Genomic DNA, 9,200 nt, shown 5'->3' with positions numbered 1-9,200 from the left:
GAGGCTTTGCCTACAATAAATGGCTTCCAGGGCTGGACTCCATTTGGTGGGGCAGCAGACAGCCTTCAGACCGCGAGGCAGAGTGCCTAGGCGGCAGCGGTACCTACACTTGCCCCTGTCCCCCCAGACGCGGAAGGGCCGGTGCTGCAGCGCGTGTTAGATCCTGTAGGGCCCCCTAGGCAAGGTCTGAGGGAGCAATTGAGGAAACTGGACCCAAAGAGCAAGTGCTTCCTGCCCGCGGTCACCCATCAGGTTAGGACAGAGATTTACTCTATGCTCCTAATCCTCATTTTGACTTATTTGGCCCCACCCCAGCCATATTCTCACAAAACAAGGTTGGGGAAAGGGCACTGGACCAGAGGTCAAGAAATTTGGGTTCTAGTACAGGTCTTGCCACTCAACCAGTTGAGAAACCAGGACAAATTCACCCCTTCTGTCTTGGCCTCAGTTTCCTGGGATGTTGAATTTGGAGGGCTAGCCTGAGCGCCCTCGGAGGGTCAACAGTGCTGCGGCAGGTCTGTGATGTGGAGCCTCCCAACCCTGGCCAGCGGGGCAGACCTCTCCAGGTTTCACTCTTCCCCTGCTTAAGGGAGCTCTGGTTGAATGTCCTTCCTGCCTTTCATTCCCCCCTCAATCCACCCACCTTCCTTGTCCCATACAGTCCCGTTCCCTGTAGTGGGTATAGAATGTGAACACTCAGTAGTGGGCTCTAAGGAGGAAGGCCAGCAGAAGAATGCATCTGGTATGAGGGTCTCCATGGGGTAATAAGGAAGGGCTTCCCAAGAGAGAAATGGGGGCATTGGTTTAGATCAGTGGTAGTCAACCTGGTCCCTACCGCCCACTAGTGGGCGTTCCAGCTTTCATGGTGGGCGGTAGCAGAGCAACCAAAGTATAAATAAAAAGATAGATTTAGCCCTGGCCGGTTGGCTCAGCGGTAGAGCGTCGGCCTAGCGTGCGGAGGACCCGGGTTCGATTCCCGGCCAGGGCACACAGGAGAAGCGCCCATTTGCTTCTCCACCCCTCCGCCGCGCTTTCCTCTCTGTCTCTCTCTTCCCCTCCCGCAGCCAAAGCTCCATTGGAGCAAAGATGGCCCGGGCGCTGGGGATGGCTCTGTAGCCTCTGCCTCAGGCGCTAGAGTGGCTCTGGTCGCAACATGGCGACACCCAGGATGGGCAGAGCATCGCCCCCTGGTGGGCAGAGCGTCGCCCCTGGTGGGCGTGCCGGGTGGATCCCGGTCGGGCGCATGCGGGAGTCTGTCTGACTGTCTCTCCCCCTTTCCAGCTTCAGAAAAATGGAAAAAAAAAAAAAAAGATAGATTTAACTATAGTAAGTTGTTTTATAAAGATTTATTCTGCCAAACAGTGAAAATCCGACATAAAGTACTTGGTAAGTAATTATTATTATATGCTTTAACTTACTGTAACTCTGCTTTATAAATTTTATAAAGTAAAGTTACTTCCCTACTTTATAAATCACCATTACTGTGGAACCGGTGGGCAGTTAGAAAATTTTACTACTAACAGATACAAAAGTGGGCGGTAGGTATAAAAAGGTCGACTACCCCAGGCCAGCATCAGCAGGATGTTCAAGAAGCGCGGTGTGGAGTGGGCAGTCCCAACCATTGTACATCTCCCCGCAACTTCTCTGCCTTCCACCTTAGCTGGAGGTAGTTGAGTAGTCCTGGGGGAGGGACACCCCGCTGAGTGAGCCCTGCCAGTCCTCAGGATTCAGATCTCATAGATGTGTCTTCAAGGCCCCTGTTTCCGAAGAAGCCCTTGGAGGTCCTTGTGGGGAGAATGTTAGCCAAGCAGGGCTCTAGCCTTTCTCCCACAACCCCTTCCTTTCACTGAGAGTTGCTGTAGTCTGTTTTGCATATGAATTTTTCTTTTATTATTTCCTTTCAAGTAGGGATTTGTCAGCTAAAAAAAATTTTTAATTGAAAACCCCTATACCAGTCCAGCTGTGAAAAGGGCTAATAAAAAAAAGCATACAGGGCCCGGGCTGGTTGGCTCAGTGGTAGAGCGTCGGCCTGGTGTGCAGAAGTCCCGGGTTCGATTCCCGGCCAGGGCACACAGGAGAAGCGCCCATCTGCTTCTCCACCCCTCCCCCTCTCCTTCCTCTCTGTCTCTCTCTTCCCCTCCCGCAGCGAGGCTCCAATGGAGCAAATATGGCCCGGGCGCTGGGGATGGCTCCTTGGCCTCTGCCCCAGGCACTAGAGTGGCTCTGGTCGCAAAAGAGCGACACCCCGGAGGGGCAGAGCATCGCCCCCTGGTTGGCAGAGCTTCGCCCCCTGGTGGGCGTGCCGGGTGGATCCCGGTCGGGCGCATGCGGGAGTCTGTCTGACTGTCTCCCCGTTTCCAGCTTAAGAAAAATACAAAAAAAAAAGAAAAGAAAATTGATGTATGCAACTTCTAATCACTGTCAGTAGAGTAAAAAAAATTTAAAAAAGCATACAGGATTGTTTTGAGGATTAAATAAATCAATAACACAGAAAGCACTTTGTATTTAAAGGTATGGGAGCTATTAATACGACCACACAGGGAAAATAAAGCCTGAGGAGGGGAGGGGCTTGCCTGCAGCCCCCCAAGAAGGCTGCGTGCAGCCAGGCCCTCTGGACCCTGTTGGAACAGTCAGAAATCCTCCCCAGCCCCCTTTCTGTAGCTGGACAACCTCAAGAGCCTCTGCTGCCAGCTTCATGACAAAGACAGGAGTTTGGAGTGTTTTTTCATCTCTAGCTCCTCATTTAAGACAAGTGCTTTGTTCTCCTCACCCAGGAAGTAGGGTCGTAGGTGGCCCATCAATGTGATGTGCCCCTGTTGCCCCACTCCTGAGGGAGGTCAGAGCCTGCCTCTGGGTTTGTGCCAAAGCCGTAGGTAGAGATGCCTGCTGTCTGCCGTCTTTGTCAGTGGCTTTCCCATAGGTCTGGATGCAGTTCTATACACTGGACACTCTGCTGTTTTCCCTGAGTTGCCAGTTTCTCGGGGACCTGCCCCTGATTTTATATTTTACTTTTAAAGCTCACCTGGGCTGTTTGCTGTTTGCCAGGTGCTGATTACACAACTGCCCATGAGGCTGGTACCCAAATCACGGTGCTGATTCATCAATTTATAGAGGGGTTGTGAGTGCTTCAGTTTATCAGCACAGGTCTGTCTGTCCCCCAGAATCTGGGTGCATGGGCTCCTGAAATGTGTCCCCACTGGTTAACATCCTCAGTTACAACTTCCCTTTCTGACCTGGGAAACCCTTCTGAGTATTTGCCCAAGTGCTGGCTAAGTCCCTTTTCTGCCCAGCTGTTAACCTTCCCGTGAATGTTCCAGGCCTGGCCTCTGCATTCATGGTTCTGCTGTTTTCTGCTCAGCAGTGGCCCACCTCCACCTAGTCTCTCTCTTTCCTAGACCAGCAAGACCAAGACAGAGCCTCAGGCCCCGGGACATGTGCTCGACATCTGGTGGACTGGTGACCTTTCTCTGAGCACCCATAGCACCAGGTTTGTTTTCCTTTTCTATCATAGGATTCATCTCACTGAGTTGAGTCTATTTGGCCATCTTTCTCCTCATGAGATCTGAGTTCTAAACATCCAACCAGAGCTTATCATAGCAAGTGCTGGAGAAATGTTGCTGGAGGGAACATGTGAATTGACTTGAACATACTCATTTTTTTAATTTAATTTTTATTTATTTGTTTATTCATTTTAGAGAGGAGAGAGAGAGAAAGGGGGGAGGAGCAGGAAGCATCAACTCTCATATGTGCTTTGACCAGACAAGTGCAGGGTTCCAAACCGGCGACCTCAGCGTTCCAGGTCGATGCTCCATACACTGCGCCACCACAGGTCAGGCCTTGAACATATTCTTGACTGCAATGCTCTCATCCCAGATCCCAGATCTAGTGGTTCCTTTCCTCTCTCATTCTTGAGCACTGTGGAGCCAACAACCAGGCCCAGTCCTCTCACTGCCAGCATCCCAGGCCCTGTGTCATCCACTCTTTGGCCAGGTGATGTGTCTGCATATAACTCATGAATTAGTTATTAGCTTCCAATTCCTGCTGTAACAAGTTGCCACAAAACAATGCCCACTTATTATCTTGCAGCTGTGTAAGTCAGGGTGGCTCACAGGGCTGGAATCAGGGTGTCGGTAGGGCTGCAGCTCCTGGGGCCCCTGGTGGTGAGTCTGCTTCCACATTCACTTAGTTTCTTGATACAACTCAAGTCCATGGAGTTGTAGGTCTGAGCTTCCCATTTCCTTGCTGTCAGCTGAGGTTCAGTCTCAGCCACCCACATGTCCTGGCCCTCTTCAAGGCCACCAGTGAGGGAGGCAAGTTCTCGTGCCTTTTTTTAAATGTATTTTTCTGAAGTGAGAAGCAGGGAGAAGTGGGGAGACAGACTCCCGCATGCGCCCAGCCGGGATTCACCCAGCATGCCCACCAGGGGGTGATGCTCTGCCCATCTGGGCCGTTGCTCCACAGCAACTGGAACCATTCTAACACCTGAGGCGGAGGCCATGGAGCCATCCTCAGTGTCTGGGCCAACTTTGCTCCAATGGAGCCTCGGCTGCAGGAGGGGAAGAGAGAGACAGAGAGGAAGGAGAGGGGGAGGGGTGGAGAAGCAGATGGGCGCTTCTCCTGTGTGCCCTGGCCGGGAATTGAACCCAGGACTTCCACACGTGGGGCTGATGCTCTACTGCTGAGCCAACTGGCCAGGGCTGAGGCCTCATGCTTTTGAACCACTCCTTTGTATCTCTCTTCTGCCTTTTCTGTTTTTAAGGGCTCATGTGATTACCTTGGGCCCAGCCAGATAATCCAGGATAATCTATTGTGAAATCAGAATATTAGTAACTATAATCCCATCTACAAAGTCCTTTCACAGCACTACCTTTATTAGTGTTTGCCTAACTAACCAGGGGGCGGGTGGGACTGCTGGGGCATCTTTAACACTCTGCTAGTAGCAGCTGTCCTACTCTGAGCTGGGAGACAGCCTGTTCCAAGAGAGGTCACTTCTCTGGGAGAGTCTGGCTTTCCAGACGGAGCTCTTGCCCGAGTGCCCTCTGTACACAGACCAGGGTAACAGTACTGAGTTCCCAGATTGCCCTTGGTGACACCTGGGCATGTTTCCAGCAGTTCCTGAGCAGCTGAAACGTGGGCAGGAGTCAGAACTCAGTCATGGTCCCCTGGCCCCAAGAGATTGAATTACCTTGCTGAATGTCCTACAAGTGGGTGACTTGGGCAGGGGGATGACTATCCTCAGGGACAGCCCAGGGACGTCTTCCCTTTCTGACCTGGTTGCTGGTTTGTTTCCATGTGCTTCTTCACAAGGAACCCACAGCCTCGCTGACCTTTGTGTCAGCCTTAGCCCCTGCCATCACCCCTTGGTCCCCAGTTCCTAAATGCACAGGCTCTCACCTCTTCCTGAAGTCGCCTCCTTCCCGCTCTCCTTGCCTGCCCCCAGACACCCTGCATCCACACTCCTCAGTGTGGTAATGTGGTCAGGGTCAGACTCCTAGTCCCCCAGGCCAAGGCGCGAGTGTGGCTGCTGCTGTCTTCAAGCTCTGTGACCTTGGCAAGCAGCAGAGCCCCTCGCCCTGCCTGTGAGATGGAGATAACCTCACAGAACTGTGAGGGTAAAAGGAAACAATGTACAAGAACCCAGAATAGGCACAGTTACCCCACTTGGGCTGATGTTACTGCCTTGGCAATAGATTAGGTGTCCCTTTCTTTTGGGAAGCCTGTCCTCCCATAGGGTGTGGAGATTGTTGGCTCCTCTGGCTGTCCCAGGCACACGGTGACTCTCCCAAGGGCAGGTCCTCATCTTTCATCTTTGCATCTCCAGCTTCTAGCACAGGCTCACACGTAGGAAACCTATCTGGGAAGTCACAGGCAGGCAGAAAGGTGGGGCTGATGTGGCATCCTCTCCCCGTGCTGAGCTGTGGAGCAAGGTCAGCTTCTGGAGACAGCAGTTTAGCTAAAGGCAGGAGAACTTGGTATGCAGGGAGGTGTTGCCAGGTTCAAGTGAGGACCTCCTGGGGCACGCCAGCCTCGCATGCCGCATTGTGCTATTTCAAAGCACTGAACTAAGCTAACTTGGAGAAGGTGTGGTGACAAAGGCACTACTCATCTCATTTCACCAGTGGGGAAAGTATATGGACTGAGGCCATGGCTTTCAGCTAAACTCACAGCTGCAGACATTCAGCTGAACCTTGTTGTTGGTTTATCTGGTGTCCCGGCCCTGTTCACTGGTTCAGTGCATTGAGTATCGTCCCGCTGAAGAGCCAGACTCTGGTTGGGACCCCCTTGAGATTTAGGAGCTTTTCCTTAACTCATATATTCATTCAACAAACATGTCAGTCATCTGCCCTGTGAACCAGGTCCTGACCTCACATGGGATGCAGCAATGAACAGCTCCTACAGCTTCTCCCATGCTGGCCCCTTCTCAGGTCAGGTGTCACCTCCTCCAAGATGCCTTCCTTGACCACCTCACCTAAAGTCGTCCCTGTCCCTACTTATGTCACCTGTTTTCTTTTTCCTGTTTCTTACATGGCCACTAAATACATGCTCACTGTAGGAAAGTCTGGTAAATGCAGTCAATTAAAAAGAAAAGCTTTAGCCTGACCAGGCGGTGGCGCAGTGGATAGAGCGTTGGACTGGGATGCTGAGGACCCAGGTTCGAGACCCTGAGGTTGCCAGCTTGAGCACGGGCTCATCTGGCTTGAGCAAAATAAAAAAAAAATGCTCACCAGCTTAGACCCAAGGTCGCTGGCTCAAGCAAGGGGTTACTTGGTCTGCTGAAGGCCTGCGGTCAGGGCACATATGAGAAAGCAATCAATGAACAACTAAGGTGTTGCAATGAAAAACTGATGATTGATGCTTCTCATCTCTCCGTTCTTGTCTGTCTGTCCCTATCTATCCCTCTCTCTCTGTCCCTGTAAAGAAAAAAAAAAAAAGAAAAAAAGAAAAACTTTATTTAGTCTTACCTCCTACAGAAATTCAGTGTTAACATTTCAATGTGGTTTTTCCAGTTGTTTGCCTCTGCAAAGACATGTCATTGCCCACATTATTATGCTTGTCTTCTTAACATGAATTCTCAGACTTGCTTATTTTCACATTTTCGGATCCTGCATTGCACCATTGGTGGTTTATAGGCACTGCCAGCCTGTGTTGACATTGAGCTCTTCTGCCTGGCCTGTGGTGGCACAGTGGATAGAGCATCGACCTGGAACTGTCACTGGTTCGAAACCCTGGCCTTGCCGGGTCGAGGCACATATTTTCTCCCCACACTTCCCCCAACTTCTTTTCTTTCTCTAAAGCTCTTTCAAAAATATTATAAATAAATTCAGCTCTTCCAAAGGGTGTTCCTGTTGCTCTGACAGTTACCTGGTGGTACTGCCAGCTTGAGAGGAGTTTTATACATAAAATTGACTGAAACTCAGTTACAGCTCTCACTTGGGTTGTGTCAGATATCTGTCCTGCAAATTCAGGCTCCACCCTGTGTGAGTGCAGATTTGTTCACGTTCTCTGGTGGTCTTGTTTCCCCCCTGCACAGGAGCCAAGGCTGAGACATGATTGTTGCTGGATGGCTGTCCATCATTCCCTTGACACAGGAGGTCCCAGCTTTACTCAAATTCCTCATATTAGGTAACCCGTTATGGGTACTCTTTCTTCCTTTGTGGTCCATGGAGTACTGGCATGTTTAATAGGTGTCATAAATGTGACAAAGTACCATAACTAGAAATATTTCTCAGATTACTCTAAGCATGTGAGAGCATCTTTTTAACGTCCATACAACATTACATCACAGGGTTGTCTGATACTTGACTCACCCTTTCCCTTGCTGTGTATTGTGGTTGTTTCTGGTCTTTTCTGAGATAAGGTACACTGGGCTTTCTTATTCCACACAGCTTCTTTCTTATTCAGATTATTTCATTTGGGTAATTTCAAGAGATCAAATTGCCTTGAAGGAATGGTTATTCTAAAGATACATGATACATAAGAACCTAGTGTTTTTGGAGGTTGATTTTATATCTTATGTGTTGACTTTGCAGAAATGGAGCCAGTGCCACAAGTTGGGGTGTGAATCTGCCTGTGCTAGTAGCACCTCGTCGAGTGCTTTAGCTGGAAAACTCTAGGAAGGTGAACAATGAATGCTAACAAGGTAAAGAGGCCGAAAACAAAAGTAGACTCAAGTGTAGAGCTGCATAAGATGAAAGTCAGCTAAAACCTAGGACTGGTTTTGGTGTGTAAAAGTGCATGTGTGGGTCAGTGGTTTATTTGTTGTGGATCACAATAACCTGCAAGTGTTATGAACCTATAAGCTGAGCACTGGGATAATTTAATTTTGGCATTCAAATAAAGTATTATTAATTTTTTTAATGGATTAAATTTTTCTTTTTTGTAATTTAGTAGGGGGGAGGAATAGGAAGCATCACCTTATAGTAATTATTTCTCATTTGAGCCTTGACTGGGCAAGCCCAGGGTTTCGAACGAGCGACCTCAGCTTCATCCACTGTGCCACCACAGGTCAGGCTAAGTATTATTGATTTAAACTAATTTCTTGTGGGTATAGGTGGGACTAACATATTTTGAGCAGTTTGCATGTATAATTTAAGCTCTCTCCCCCATTCTTGTTTTCACTCTGAGTTGCCTTTTATTTTACTAACTGGTGTAAAATGGCAAACAGTATTAAACAAAAACAAATAAACATAAATTAAACTCCTGGGCACATCATTCAAAGGCAGGCCCTGGAGTTTCCACATTTGCCTCTGAGGGACTGTCAGTCCAGCAGTGCAGGAGACAAGACAGCACAGTGTGCAAACAGAGGAGCCACGCAGTGCATCACTCCCTTGTCACAATTTTAGTGGCTTCTCATTTCTTACGACAAAGTCCAGACACCTTCCCTTCCCTTTAAGGCCGTTGACCAGCGTCAGCCCATCTTTCTGGCCTCGCCTCACCATTCACTGGGCTTCTCTGGTCACAGCAGCTTCTCTTTGTTCCCCAACCCTCAGACCCTTTACTGTCTCAGGGGCAGTTATTGGTGGGTTTGGGCAGATGCCTTTATGGAGAGATGAATTTACAGAGTCTCAGGGGCCCACGCATGTGCTTCAAGCCATTCACTCGTCACTTATCCATTACAGCCAGACAGTCTACTAGGTCCCCAGTTCCCAAGGACTGGCTACTGTGCTATACAGCCAAAGGGTACAGACACAAAACGCCAA

This window comes from Saccopteryx leptura, chromosome 7, assembly GCF_036850995.1.
Source record: "Saccopteryx leptura isolate mSacLep1 chromosome 7, mSacLep1_pri_phased_curated, whole genome shotgun sequence".
NCBI classification, from domain to species: domain Eukaryota; kingdom Metazoa; phylum Chordata; class Mammalia; order Chiroptera; family Emballonuridae; genus Saccopteryx; species Saccopteryx leptura.
The sequence above is the reverse complement of the archived record's forward strand: the minus strand, read 5'-3'. Positions refer to the sequence as shown.